At 47.4% G+C, this 15,074-nt stretch overlaps 1 pseudogene; it reads right to left on the bottom strand.

Annotated features, from left to right (window-relative positions):
* Nucleotides 1-3,360: 3,360 nt before the first annotated feature.
* LOC119870578 lies at nt 3,361-3,457 on the bottom strand (annotated as a pseudogene).
* Between the last annotated feature and the right edge of the window lie 11,617 nt (nt 3,458-15,074).

Genomic DNA, 15,074 nt, shown 5'->3' with positions numbered 1-15,074 from the left:
GTGGGAGGCATCCCCTGGGAAAGAGGCCATTCTAAGTGAAGGGAAACTCAACAGCAGGGCATTTGGTGCTGGGACAGAAGGCAGCATGGTGTACTGGGAGCAAAAGAAGTTCGAATCCCACTTCTGACACTTCCTAGGTATGTGGCTCATTTTAAAATAGCCTGCTTTATCTCTTTTTTTTTTGTTGTTCTTAATTAATTAATTTATTTTTTAATTTTTTATTGGTGTTCAATTTACTAACATACAGAATAACCCCCAGTGCCCGTCACCCATTCACTCCCACCCCCCGCCCTCCTCCCCTTCCACCACCCCTAGTTCGTTTCCCAGAGTTAGCAGTCTTTACGTTCTGTCTCCCTTTCTGATATTTCCCACACATTTCTTCTCCCTTCCCTTATATTCCCTTTCACTATTATTTATATTCCCCAAATGAATGAGAACATATAATGTTTGTCCTTCTCCGACTGACTTACTTCACTCAGCATAATACCCTCCAGTTCCATCCACGTTGAAGCAAATGGTGGGTATTTGTCATTTCTAATAGCTGAGTAATATTCCATTGTATACATAAACCACATCTTCTTTATCCATTCATCTTTCGTTGGACACCGAGGCTCCTTCCACAGTTTGGCTATCGTGGCCAATGCTGCTATAAACATCGGGGTGCAGGTGTTCCGGTGTTTCACTGCATCTGTATCTTTGGGGTAAATCCCCAATAGTGCAATTGTTGGGTCGTAGGGCAGGTCTATTTTTAACTCTTTGAGGAACCTCCACACAGTTTTCCAGAGTGGCTGCACCGGTTCACATTCCCACCAACAGTGTAAGAGGGTTCCCTTTTCTCCGCATCCTCTCCAACATTTGTTGTTTCCTGCCTTGTTAATTTGCCCCATTCTCACCATTCTGTAGGTTGTCTTTTAGTTTTGTTGACTGTATCCTTTGCTGTGCAAAAGCTTCTTATCTTGATGAAGTCCCAATAGTTCATTTTTGCTTTTGTTTCTTTTGCCTTCGTGGATGTATCTTGCAAGAAGTTACTGAGGCCGAGTTCAAAAAGGGTGTTGCCTGTGTTCTTCTCTAGGATTTTGATGGAATCTTGTCTCACATTTAGATCTTTCATCCATTTTGAGTTTATCTTTGTGTATGGTGAAAGAGAGCGGTCTAGTTTCATTCTTCTGCATGTGGATGTCCAATTTTCCCAGCACCATTTATTGAAGAGACTGTCTTTCTTCCAATGGATAGTCTTTCCTCCTTTATCGAATATTAGTTGACCATAAAGTTCAGGGTCCACTTCTGGGTTCTCTATTCTGTTCCACTGATCTATGTGTCTGTTTTTGTGCCAGTACCACACTGTCTTGATGACCACAGCTTTGTAGTACAACCTGAAATCTGGCATTGTGATGCCCCCAGATATGGTTTTCTTTTTTAAAATTCCCCTGGCTATTCGGGGTCTTTTCTGATTCCACACAAATCTTAAAATAAGTTGTTCTAACTCTCTGAAGAAAGGCTTTATCTCTTATTATAAATCCAATAGTTTTTAAAAAATGCTCATAACGATGAGTGTAGTCACCATCTGTCACCATATGACATTATTACAGTATTATTGGCTAGATTCCCTGTATTGTACTTTTCAACTCCATGACTTATTTATTTTATAACTGGAAGTTGGTACCTCTTAATCCCCTTGTTTTGCCTACCTCCCTCCATCACCCCCTGGGAAACCACCCATTTGTTCTCTCTATTGAAGAGTCTGTTTGGGTTTTTCTGTTTGTTCATTTGTTTTGGGTTTTGGATTTCATATATAAAGGAAATCATGTAGTATTTGTCTTTTTCTGTCTGATTTATTTCACTTAGTGTAATGCCCTCTAGGTCCATTCATGTTGCTGCGAATGACAGGATCTCATTCTTTTTTATGGCTGAATAATATTCCATTGTATACATATACCACATTTTCTTTATCCCTTCATCTACCGATGGATACTTCAGTTGCTTCCATATCTTGGCTATTGTAAATAACGCAGCAGTAACATCGGGATGCACATATCTTTTTGAATTACTGTTTTCCTTTGGGTAAATACCCAGCAGTGGAAGTATTGAATCATATGGTAGTTCTATTTTTAATTTTTGGAGGAATCTCTATACTGTTTCCCACAGTAGCTGCACCAATTTATGTTCCCACCAATGGTGTACAGGGGTTCCCTTTTCTCCATATTTTTGCCAATGCTTGTTATTTTTTGTCTTTTCTATCCTAGCTATTCTCATAGTTGTTTTTTTTTTTTTTAACGGAAGCAAAATGAAGAAAACAAAAGCACATCCTTAATCCCATGCATTCAGACAAAACCTACTATTCCTTCTTTCATGGCTATCTCTCCAAATCTTGTTTCATATATAGACATATATATTGCGTTACAAAAATTAGAATGCCTATAAGCCCCTCTCTTTTCTTTATGTTCAATTGTGGACATTGTCAACATTTTGTAATGGCTGCACAACGTACCATCTTACAGATATGATTTATTTACCCAAACTCCTTGTTGAAAGTATAGGTTGCTCCAGCTATTCACAATTACAAAATGGCTGTGACAAATACTTGCAGCTGATTATCCACCCATGTTCCTGTTTAAGATGATCATATTTCTTTATGGAAAAATTCCTCAGAAGCCAGATTTTTGGATGAATGGGCATGCATATTTTTCCTTGAATAAACTTGGAAGTTTGTTGAGATTCTTGGATAGGTAGATCCATGTATTTTCTAAAATTTGGGACTTTGAGGTCATTATTTCTTCAACTCTCTGCTCCTTTATTTTATTTTTTTATTTTTTTTATTTATTTATGATAGTCACACAGAGAGAGAGAGAGGCAGAGACACAGGCAGAGGGAGAAGCAGGCTCCATGCACCGGGAGCCCGACATGGGATTTGATCCTGGGTCTCCAGGATCATGCCCTGGGCCAAAGGCAGGCGCCAAACCGCTGCACCACCCAGGGATCCCTCTCTGCTCCTTTATTACCCTCTTCTCCTTCCTGGACTGCCATGATGCATCTGTTAGCCTGTTTAGTGGTATCTCATATGTCCCTTTGGTTCTTATTGCTTTTCTTCATTCTTTTTGCTCTTCACACTCATCATTTCAAATGACTCCTCTTCAAGTTTGCTGATTGTTTCCTCTGCTTGTTCTCTTAACCGCATGAGTAAATTTTCCAGTTACTCTATTTTTCAGCCTCTAATTTTCCTCTTGGTTCTTTCAAAATAGTTTCAGTCTCTTGTTCATGTGTAAATTTTGTTCACATATTATTTTCCTGACTTCTTTTAGTTCTTTGTGTTTTCTTTTAGCTGTTAGAGCCTATTTCAGATAGGGTTTTTGTGTGTGTGTGTGTTAGTTGGATAATGTGCCAAGGTCATAAGGTTTGAGGGAGACGCACATCAGGCCATGGCATGCACACTCATAGTGCTTATGACATACAAAATGATGTTTAAGACAGTTCTGTTAAAGATTTTGCCCATTATGCTGAGTGATATAAGTCAGGTGGAGAAATACAATTATTAGAGGGCTTCACTCATATGTAGAATATAAGAAATAGTGGAAGGGACCATAAGGGAAGAAGGGCAACTGAGTGGGGAAAAAATAGAGAGGAAGACAAACCATAAGAGACTCCTAAGTCTGGGAAACAAACAGGGTTGCTGAAGGGGAGAGGGGGTGGGTGATGCGGTAACTGGGTAATTGGCATTAAGGAAGGCGCATGATGAGATGAGCACTAAATGTTATATGTTGGCAAATTGAATTTAAATTAAAAAAAAAAGAAAAAGAAGAGTTATGGATAGAAAAAAAGAGTGCAGAGAAGTAAACACATTCTAAAGACCTTATCAAAAAATATGAATTTAATAGAGGGAGAAAAATGAAAGTATTCCAAGTAAATAAGAAAATATTCTAAATAAAAATATTGGTGTAGCTTTAAATCCTCATAGGGGAAAAAATCATGTTTTCAAATAATGGTAGAGGCCTATGTGTTGGAAAGTTGAGGCAACCATTATGAAATGGTAAAGCATGTTAGAGCTCACAAATTAACAAAGGAAAAAACCGAATTAATAGCTTGATTATATTAGCAAACTTGGGGGGGGACAATGTAAGATCAATAATATGTTTATTAAATAGCATGTATTAAATAATATGTAAAAATTAAAGCGTATCAAACATTAAAAAAAGTAAAGATTTTGCCTAGCAAGTCTGATGCCCATGTGTTTTCAGGGACTGTGTCTGGAGATCTATTTTGTTCCTTTGTGTGGGCCGTGTTTTCCTGTTTCTTTGTAAACTTCATGATCTTCGTTTAAAATTGGGTATTAAAAAAATCAGCCACCTCTTCCAGTCTTTGTGGACTGGCAGGCAGGACCTTCACCAACCAGCAGGGCAAGTACCGAGCCTGGGGATCAGCCTCACATGAAAGTTTGAGGTCTTCTCAGGGCTTTTCTGGACATAGGTCTCCCCTGGGCCTGTGTATTGCTCCATATAGGTGACTGCTTTTAAATGTCTCCACTTTCTTCTTAGACCTTACCTTCTTCCCCAACCAATAATTGCTGGCGTCAGGAGTCTGCTGGTCTGGAGTCCTCTTGAATTTTCCTGAGCCACATTTACCACTTCCTGCCTGAGATCCAGGTTGTGAATCCTTACGTGAGCATGAGCGTGAGCTCCTGGTCAGGAGGCGAATCCCTTTGGCAGCCCCCACACAGGTTAGAGCATTGCAAATTAGGTCCACCCTGCTCTTGCTTATTTCTAGAAGGGAACTGGGAATCAGGCTACTTCTTCCCCTAAATTGTACCATGCAATGCCAGGCAAGGGCCAGTAAAAAGACCATATTTTCCACCAGCTGAATGTGACTTTTTCTTGGTTGGAGATAGGTTGCTGTGGATCTTTGACTGATTTCCAGAGCTCCTATAATGTCATTTTAGCACATATGTGAGTGATTATTCAAGAGTTTGTCGGCAAGTTCCTGCAATTCTTAAAATCTAGGAAGCTCCTCCTCACTCCTTCAGTCTGTAGCACCAAAGTAAGTCATTCTTGAAGTTCTCTGGGAAGCTGCTTAAACCCCACATCATCTTAAGCACTTGGCTGCCAACTGCCTCCAAAGAAAAATGACTTCTCTTCCACCTTGCAGGTCCCACCTCCGAACTTCTCACAGGTTTTCACCCCTGCTTGCATAGGGGGTTCTGGGAAATGTAGTCCCAGCTGCCCAGGAATCCTGGGAAGGAGATGGCTGGTGGTGGTGCTGAGTTGGCAGCAGACAGCAATAGCACAGCCCAGCACAGCCCGAACCACTCTGTATAATCACTGGCACTAATTACTTGACAGAAGCAAATGTGTAGAAGTAAAGGCGCTCTTTGTAATCATCCTTGGCCTGCTAGATCCCTTTCTCCAAACACCCCTATCTTGATGGCCATCTTGACACTTTTGAGTACTATATAGTTATTTACTTAATACCTTCCATCCAAAGGATTACTCTTTTATTTAAATAGATTATTTCAGAGGAAAATACATGAATTCTACAAAAGGCGAGCAGTATCATTTGCAGTACATAAAAAATACCTGTTAAAGAAGTGGAAACAGGGGGTGCCTAGCTGGCTTATTCCAGGGAGCATGAGATACTTGATCTCAAAGTTGTGAGTTCAAGCCCCACATTAGGGATAGAGATTACTTAAAAAAATTGGAAACAGGGGCACCTGCGTGGCTCAGGGGTTGAGCACCTACCTTTGGCTCAGGTCGTGATCCCGAGGTCCTGGGATCAAGTCCCGCATCAGGCTCCCTGAAGGAAGCCTGCTTCTCCCTCTGCTTCTCCCTCTGCCTGAGTATCTGCCTCTCTCTCTGTGTCTCTTGTGAATAAATAAATAAAATCTTTTAAAAAATGAGTGGAAACAAAACCATGTTACCAATTTTAGCTACACATCACTCTCTACACCCAATCACCACCCTTTCCTACTGTGACCCCTCAAATTCCCATCTCAACTGGAGCAGGTGCTCTTCTGTCTGACTTATGTGCTGGGGGTCCCTCCTCAGCTGGAAATGTTGATCACACTGTTGACAATAACTAGAAACATCCAAGTCCCAATCACTTTGGTACATTTGAAGATGCTCCTTTGGGGTTGCAGTAGGGAAGGCCACTCCTGGAGCTGAGTTTGGCTGGAAGGCAGTGCTTTGAGTTGAACCAGATGAAGAAAGTAGCTCTGCTGTCCTTAGAAAAGGAGGACTCTGCCTCGTGTAGCACCTTCTGTAAACAGGTCTGGGGATCTTTGTGAGGATAGATTCTATGATGAAAATCCCAATCTGTCCATGAGAATTTTCCCTCCAAATGAAGCGCAGAGCTGTTGTAGCACCTCAGGGTGGCAGATGTGGCAAGATTTTTACCCTTGTGGCTGAGGGTGAAGGGGTGGGTGGGGCATGGAATGTTCTCACCCTTCCCCCCTCACCTAGATTAGGAAAGGTGAAGTAATTCATCCAGTTGGCACAGCTGGCAGGAGATAGATCTGGGATGAGAACCTAGGTTTATCTAGCCGCCGCACCATGTGGCCCCTTGTTTGAGAGCTTCCAGGAGACAAGTGAGCGTGCCCTGGAGGGTCAGCTCAACTGGAGAGAAGAATGCAAAAGGAGAGAGCTTTTGCAGCTCTCTGACACAGTTTAGGGCACCAAGCAAAGCAGAGTGACTATGACCTGGACTCACCAGCCTCTGAAACTGTGCTTCATAAACTGGTCTTGGGAGAGACCCTTTGCTTCCTTGTGGAACACTGAACCCAAGCTGATCCCTCAGCAACTTGTCTCTGAGAGCTCTGGCCAGGGACCCCTTGATTCCTAGGTCACTCCCATCAATACATTTAGTGAGGTCACTTACTTCTCTTCAAGGGGTCGTTAGGGAACAGAAGAGACCAAGGCCACAAATAGAGGCAGATGTGTGGTATGTGAGTCACCTAGCAAAGGGGCGAAAGGAAAGATGACAGAGCTGGTGCTGGTTAACACTTTGGAATCTGGCTTTGGGTGCAAAGTGGAGTCTTTGCCTCTTGAGCCAATGACTGGCCTTTAGTGTCCTTCCCTCCCAGTGACAGTCCCATGAGCCAAAGCATTACATAATGGAAGTTACCAGCATTCATGGAGTAGTTACTATGTTCCGGGCACCAAGAAGTTTTTCTTGGCCAATAATGGCAAGAGCCATAAGAGGATAAGACTTAAGCACTTCTTATCCACGAAGATGGCTATTAAAAAACAGAAAATGAAACAAAGCAGAAAACACCAGGTGCTGGTGAGAATGTGCAGAGATTGGAGCTCTTGTGCATTGCCAGCAGGAGTATACAGTGGTGCAGCTGCTGTGGAAAACAGTGTGGCATGCCTCAAAAAAAGTAAACGTAGACTTACCATATGATCCAGCAATTCCATTCTGGTCTGGGTGTTCATCCAAAGGAGTTGAAAGCTGGGGCTGGGACGGATATCCATACACCCCATGTTCATAGCAGCATTATTCACAATAACTGAAAGGTAGAAGCAGCTCCAAAGTCCATCAATGAATAAGCGGATCAATACAATGTGATACAAACACACAGAGGAGTATTATTCAACCTTAAAAAGGTAGGAAACTCAGGTATGTGCTACAACAACCTTGAAACAGAATGCCAAGAAAAATAAGCTAGACACAAAGGACAAATATTATTTGATTCCACTTATGAGGCACACAGCAGAGTTGAGTTCATGGAAAAAGAAAGTAGAAATGTGGGGGGAGAATGGGGACTTACTGTCTGATAGGGACAGAGTCCTGTTTGGGAAGATGAAAGGTTTATGGAGAAGGATGGTGGTGATGGTTGCACAACAATGTAATATACCTGATGCTATTGAATGGTGCACTCAAAAAAGTTTAAAGTTATCTTTTGTAGCTGAGAAAGCAGGCTCTGGAAAAAAGGAAGCAGCATCAAAGTCTCATCTTGCAGAGATTCAGGTGTGCCCCACTTGTCTCTGCTCATTCATTTCTCCTAGGTCTTCTTCAACACCTGTTCACTGATCCTCCGGGAGGGGGACTCCCACTCACCCCCACTGTGTGCTGGAGGCTTGGGGGAGTCTCAAGGAGCTGGCATTTAAGCTGTGGGTGGGGTGGGGGTGGGGTGGGATTGAGAGGGTGAAGAGCTGGGTGTCACCAGACAGAATGTCACCAGGCTGAGGAAGGCAGGAATGGGCTCCACTAGTGCAGGGGACTGGAGATTCATTTCTGGCAGAGATGGTGAGGAGATCCAGGGGGGCTTTATGGAAAGGAGTAGTAGGATGCTGGTAAGTGGAGTTGAAAAGAGGGTTGGGTGGCTCAGCAGTTGAGCATCTGCCTTGGGCTCAGGGTGTGATCCCAGAGTCCCAGGATCAAGTCCCGTATCCAGTTCCCCATGGGGAGCCTGCTTCTCCCTCCACTTATGTCTCTGCCTCTCTTGTGTGTCTCTCACAAATGAATAAATAAAATATTTTTTTTTTAAAAAAGAAGAGGGGGTTCCCAGGGGAGGATAAGGTGTTGACAGGGTCACAACAATGAGAATATTAATAGTGCTTACTCCAAGCCGGGTGCTGTCCTAAGTACTTGACATGTGTTATTTCACTTTATTCCCAGAGAGGCGGGTACTTTTAGTCACCTCATTTTACAGATAAAGAAAGGGAAGCCCAGAGAGGTCAAGAAACCTATCAAAGGTCACACAGCTATTTTTAAAACATACAGCCTGCAGGGAGCAGGTGTGAGCATCCACATTTAGGGATTTTTAGGTCATAGAAGTTAGCAGGAACATAGGGTGTGAAAGGGACGCAGTAGACACGAGATGGGAGAGGGTATGAGGGCCTTCTATGCAGAACAATAGTATGGGTACTATTTCTTTTTTTTTGGGGGGGGTACTATTTCAATAAATGAACAAATCAATTTACAATCTCTTCCTTTCCAAAGGAAACTTGAGAGATGATTGCAAGTGGGAACATTTGTGGGACAGATGAGGGGACCAGAGACCAGGGGTAGGGTGGGGCAGATCAGGGTGGTGGCGCTCAGGGTTGCCAAATCTGAATATTATTTACCGTGCTAACCAACCTCCAAGATGGCCCTCCCAGTGAGCCCTACCTCCTGGTAGTCATCCCTTGAGTAGTTCCCTTGCATACTAAATAGAAAGGACACGTAACCAATACAATACTGTGCAAATGATGGTTGCCGCCTCAAGGTCAGGGCACGCAAGACACTGTGGCTTTCAGCTTACTTTTACTGGGGCCACGTGCTCTGGAGACAGCAGCTGCCATTGTGTGAGGAAGCTCAAGCAGCTCGAGGGGGAAGGCACTGGGGCCTCCTGTCCACAGCTGCATCCATGCCCACCTCGGAAATGGATTTTCCAAGCCCCGTCAAGCCTTCTGATGAGCACGATCCCGGCTGGCATCCTGACTGCAGCCAGATGAGGAGCCCCTGGGCCAGGGCGGCTCTCAGTCCCTGCTCTCAGATTCTTGACCTAGAGACACTGTGCCAGATAATACATGCTTCTTGTTTATTTAAGCCACAATGTTTTGGGCTTAAAAATTGCCCCGAGGTTAATGAGGTTAATGATATAGATACAATGGATAGCAAATGTAATTGCTAAAGTGACTCCTTCCTGGCCCCTGTCTGGGCTGCCATGCTCCCTTCAGCGGGGAAGCTTGTAATGGTAGCTGAACTTTCAGCTGAAGGCATGTTTCATCCCAGCAAGGCGGAAAGGGAGCCGGCACAATGATTGTTCCATGCTGCTGCTGATACTGTATTCCTAACCCGGGAGAGCTCCCCACTGTTGCTCCATCCTGGCTGCCACAGGCCCCATGTGGATATGGCTGTGCCTCTGGGTGAGGGCAGCCACCAGTGGCCACATGCAGATGTCACCAGTGGCCTACGAGCTCCATGGGGATAACGGCTGAGTCTCACCATCCCTGTTACCCTAGTCGATACTTGATTGTCATGTCTTGGATACACGACCTTGTACTCAGCCCGGCCCTGGTGATGGATGATAAGGTGGTTTCCAGTTATTTTGCTGGTATAAGTAATGCTGCAATGAATAAAATCTGGAAAAATGCCTGGCATACCCATCGATTAAATTCCTGGTAAGGGGTACATTGGATGTTCCCATCCAATGGGAACATGGGTTGAAGAATGGGATGTTCCCATTCTTCGTTTTCTAAATCTGGGACATACCCTGATGGCAGGAGACCCAGGGGTTGTAAAGGGACAGTGAGCAGGTAGGTGGTTTAGAGAACAGTCGTGCCCTGAGGCAGGATGATGTAGGAGACGCTTTCTGGAGTCCCTTTCCTATTGCCAGCTCCCAAAATTGGGTCACATTTTAAGTCAACCAAGGCTGTTGGGAGGGGAGATGTGGCCAGACAGAGGGGCCCATGCTATGTTGGCAAATGTGTGGGTCACACGCTGTTCTCTTGGGTACATGTGCACTCCTGTGCATGCATGTGTATGCAAGTGTGCACGTGAGTGTGTGTATGGATGTGTGTGCATATGCATGTGGGCGTGTGTGTGTGCATGTGTGTGCACGCACGCAGGTGTATGCATATGTGAATACGTGTGTGTGTGTGTACCCTCTAGGTGCTGTCTGTGTGCCCCTCTTGAGCCCAGTCCGGGTTTCCCCTCCGCAGTACCCCCGGCAGCCTTGTGGTGTCACCAGAGTGCACCTGGCCCCCGAGGGAAGGCGGGCAGAGGCCTGAGGAAGGGTTCCTGGCCTGCCCCGGGCTGCGGGCAGGCCCCCAAGGGAGCCTTGGCTCTTTCTAGAGGGCAGCTAGTGAAGGCCTGCGTGGACCTGGCTTGCCTATCATCTGGAAAGGGATGTGGGATGAGCACCCTGTGTCCCCTGCTGCTGTGGCCTCGGAGAGTACAGAACAGATTCTGACTCAAGGTCATGAGCTGTTGTTGCCTCTTCTCCTTGGACTGAACTTGGAGAATCCACTTGTCAGGAGCGAATAGGGAGACAAAGTGGGCTCCAGGTCAGGACGTTTCTGACACGGAAGCCAAACCACCTAACCTTTTGGGGGTGTTGGGTCTCCTCTTGCCCTCTCCCTCTCTCCCCCCTACCCCTACCTCCCCTGGCTTTGTGTCGCCCCGGCTTTCCAACTGTGCCTTCCACCGCCCGCTGGCAGACTGCCCTCCGCCTCCCCGTCGGAATCTGGCTGCTGGTGGGCACGCTGCTCTAGGAATGGGAACCAGACTTGGGCAACCACCGTGCCCAATGCCGTTTGCGCGACCCGGAGCCTCTAATGCACACAGCATGGTCCCCAGGCGCCCCAGACGGGTGTGGTTAGCCCAGCCAGCCGCACGGCCTGGTCCGGATTGCCGCCCCTCTCTAACCGGCAATTAGGCCCGGGCTGTGACAGCAACAGGCGACCGGGGGTCGGGGTTTTCGTCCTGGGCGGTGGTGTGTGGGCCTGGGGCTCTGGGGGGATCTGGGATGAGGCGCTGGGGGTGCAGCCGCAGGAGAGGGCTGGGGTGTGCGCAGGACTGTTGCTCTGAGGCCGCCTTCCTGAAACCGTCCTAGGCAGGCGTCCTGCCCCTCGCTTGGTGCGCTCTCTCTCTCTCTCTCTCTCTCTCTCTCTCAGCTGCCTGGGGCCCCAGCCCCTCCTCAGAGCTGCAGGTGAGCTGCCCTGACCACACAGCAGCGAGCAGGAGTCCTCTGGGGGGCACCGGAGGGGAAGGGCCCAGCGCTGGCTCCCACAGCTTCTGAGCTCCTTCGAGGCTTTTGTTTGGCTCCTGCAGGAAACTGGGAAACGCTGTTGGGAGGGAGCTGTGAGGGTGCTTCCAGAACACAATGACTAGGAGGGGGAGGAAGAGGAGGAGGAAGGATGAATAACAAAAGGGATGAAGGGTTGCTGGGGCACCGTGGGCCTAGGGGAGAAAGTATACCTCCTTGCAAAACGACTTTCTGTAAACAAATCTATATAAAATGTGAAAACTCTTCTTTTTTCCACAAGGTGCCAGGGTGCAGGCCCTGGAAACTGCTCCTCCCATGGGCTGAGATCAGGCCCTGGCCATGGGTGGGAGGGGACCCCTGAGAAGCTGGAGCTCTGGTGGCTGCAGCTCAGGGGGGTTGTGGGGGGCCTGAGTCCTCCCGCGGGGACCCAGCAGGGGAAGAAGGGTAAGGAACTGGGGAGCCCACTTGCCTTGGAGCCTCTGTGATGCTGGGGGTCCCAGGCAATTGCAGCATTGACTTCCCAGGGACTTCCCACCCACGTTTGTTTCTATTTGTCTGACTGCCCTGCCCTGCCTCCCCACCCACCCCACCCACACAGCGCCTGGGGATGGGATGGAGATGGAAGCCAGCCCGAGGGGTCCTTTTGTGCTCTTCGGCTGGAAAGGTCTCTTGTGCTGCTCAAAGAAGGAGATTTGTTCCTTTAATTGATAATGAATATCAGAAAGGTCATATTTACATTATGAGCTGGGTGGGAATTGTGTGTGTGCCAACAGTGAGAAGAGCCCACAAAAATAAATGACATCCCGCTTGCTCTCCAGGCTGGTGGTGCTCAGAAGGTGGGTGGGGGACCTGTCCAGGGAGGCGGGGAAAGAGGAGGGGCAGAAATGAGGGGAGAGCAGAAAACGGGGTGGAGGGAGGGAGAGAGGACACATGGAGAGGAAGGGGACGCAGAGAGGGAGGCAGGGATGGAGGCCAGAAGTGGAGGCCCACCACAAGCCTGCACCCAGTGCCTCCCCCCCCCCCCCCCCCCCCCGCCCCAGGGCGACACTGGTTTAGTGCTGGTCACTGGTCACAGGCAGGGATGCCAGCCACTCCTAATCACAGGACCAAACCATCAGCCTCCTGGGGGCATTTCTTAAATACCACATGGGGCCAAGGTGAGGTGGGGATAGGGTCACATCACTGCTGTGTTCAGAGCTGCCCGATGGCTCCCCCAGTGACCTCAGGAGTAGCTCTTCCACATGGGCTCCCCAGGCCCTGGGCCACGTGCCCTGCCTGCCCTCCACCCTTGCACACCCTTCCCAGCCCCCACCCCCCAAGCCTCACCTGATTGCTGAAAACTCCCTCTCTGCCCCCAAACGGCTGGCCTGCCCACCACAGGACTTCCCAGCCTGGGGCCATAGCTGCCAGCAGTGGCGCTGGTGTCCATGCAGGGCTGTGTGCCTCCTGAGGGTGGAGACCTGCCTTGGTCACCGCTGCCTGTGGTCCACAGTCAGGTAATGCACCTCCGGGGGCCAGCCCTCCGAGGCATATCTGTTAAATTGTGTGGTACATTTTAGTCTCTTCTAGAATCTTCTGGTAGAGTCTCAGGAAAGTGTCTTCTTCCTTATTCTTGTACGTGGCGCTTTGGGATCTCCTGGGTCAAAGCTCTAAAGGAAGCCTGCATCTAGCTTCTGTTGGAGGCTCAGGGGGGGCAGGGAATAAGCTAGTTGAGCCTCAGTTTCCTGCCAGCTGCATTCTGATGGGAAGAGAATCCGACAGCAAGTGCCCAGAGAGAGCTGGGAGAGCCTGAAGGGCATCCCTTCTCTCCTCCTGGCATCACTCATGACACTGGGCAGGATGGAAGTCAAGAAGCTGCCCCAGGGATAAGCCTTTTGGGGGAACCAGCCCAGAAAGCCCCACCCCCACCCCCACCAGGGCTAAACCTGACTTCCTTTTTGGGCCCGGCAGGCTTCATTTCCAAATGCTTGGATGCTTCCTGAGGTCACTGGCCAGGAAAGGTTAGAGTCAGCAATTTGGGGACATGGCTTGCAGCTGGTCCCCTGATGCGGGAGTCCAGAGTGGCATCAGTGGGGGGTGTGATGAATGGCAGGGGAAACCCGGCTTCCATCCACACAAGAAGGTGGGAGATTATCAGGACAGGAAGAGAGCCGTGTGTGTGTGTGTGTGTGTGCGCGCGCACGTGTGCGTGTGTGAGCACACGTGTGCACACACCTGCGTGTGAGAAAGAAATGGAGACGTGGGAATGGTGGTGGAAGGATGTGAGGGCCGTGGGCCTTACCATTTTTCCATACAGAAGAGGGGAATTATTTTTATTTTTATACATAATGTTATCATTTTTCTTTGAGAATATAAAATCTGAAAACTGTGTGTCTATTCTTTTCCATAAATGGTGTCACGTTGTAGTCATTTCTTCCTGTCAAAAGGAGCTTATCAGCAGGAGAGGGACCCCCCTGCCAGCACTCTGGGTGAGCCTGGGGAGCAAGCCCTTTGGTGGTGTGGACATGCTCACCCTTCTGAAGGACGACGTGGAGGTGAAAAGGCTCATCGAGGCACACTGAGGTGACAGCGAGAGGGGTGAGGGAGGTTTGAACATCGTGTAAGTGACTGTGCTTCTTCCTCTCATCAGGAGGCAGTCAGGGAAGGAGCAGTGCTTACGTGCGCTGGTGTATGCTGTTCCCTGTGTCTGTAATAATTCATAAAGAATAAAGGAGATAAAGGAGGCTGACTACTTCTTATATTTTTATTTTTTAAATTTTTAAAAAGATGTATTTGAGACAGAGAGAGCGAGAGAGAGAGCATGAGTTGGGGGCAGGGGGAGCGGCAGAGGGAGAGGCAGACTCCCCGCTGAGCAGGGAGCCCAACATGGGGCCCAATTCCAGACCCTGGGATCGTGACCTGGGCCAAAGGCAAGCACTTCACCGACTGAGCCACCCAGGCCCCCGTGCTAATTACATTTTATAACAACATTCTAAAATCATAAAAACCTATCAGTGTGTGGTCATATATGTTTTTAAATAATTTCTTTATTGTGAAAGTAACATCTGACGATAGGAAAGTAGGAGGTACAGAAAAATATTAAGCTGACCAAAAACACGGAACATGTTCCTACTTAACAGAAAACTGCAGTCACATATTTTATATGAATGATATCAATCTATGAAAAACATCTGCTTACAGTTACATTTAATGTTCTAATTAATGTTATAATGAGATGCTAATAACCACTCTCATTAATTGACCTCTCGTATGATCAAGGTTGGGCTTGTTGCGTTCGATTTAATCTTCACGGCAGCCTTTGATGTGGGTATTCACTATGCCCATTTTACATGCAGGAAAACTGAGGCTCCTAGAAATTAAATGGCCAGAACCAGGACTGGAATGTAGCACCAGGCTT

This window comes from Canis lupus, chromosome 2 (assembly GCF_011100685.1).
Source record: "Canis lupus familiaris isolate Mischka breed German Shepherd chromosome 2, alternate assembly UU_Cfam_GSD_1.0, whole genome shotgun sequence".
NCBI classification, from domain to species: domain Eukaryota; kingdom Metazoa; phylum Chordata; class Mammalia; order Carnivora; family Canidae; genus Canis; species Canis lupus.
Note: the sequence above shows the minus strand (reverse complement) of the source record. Positions and strands in the feature narration are given on the sequence as shown.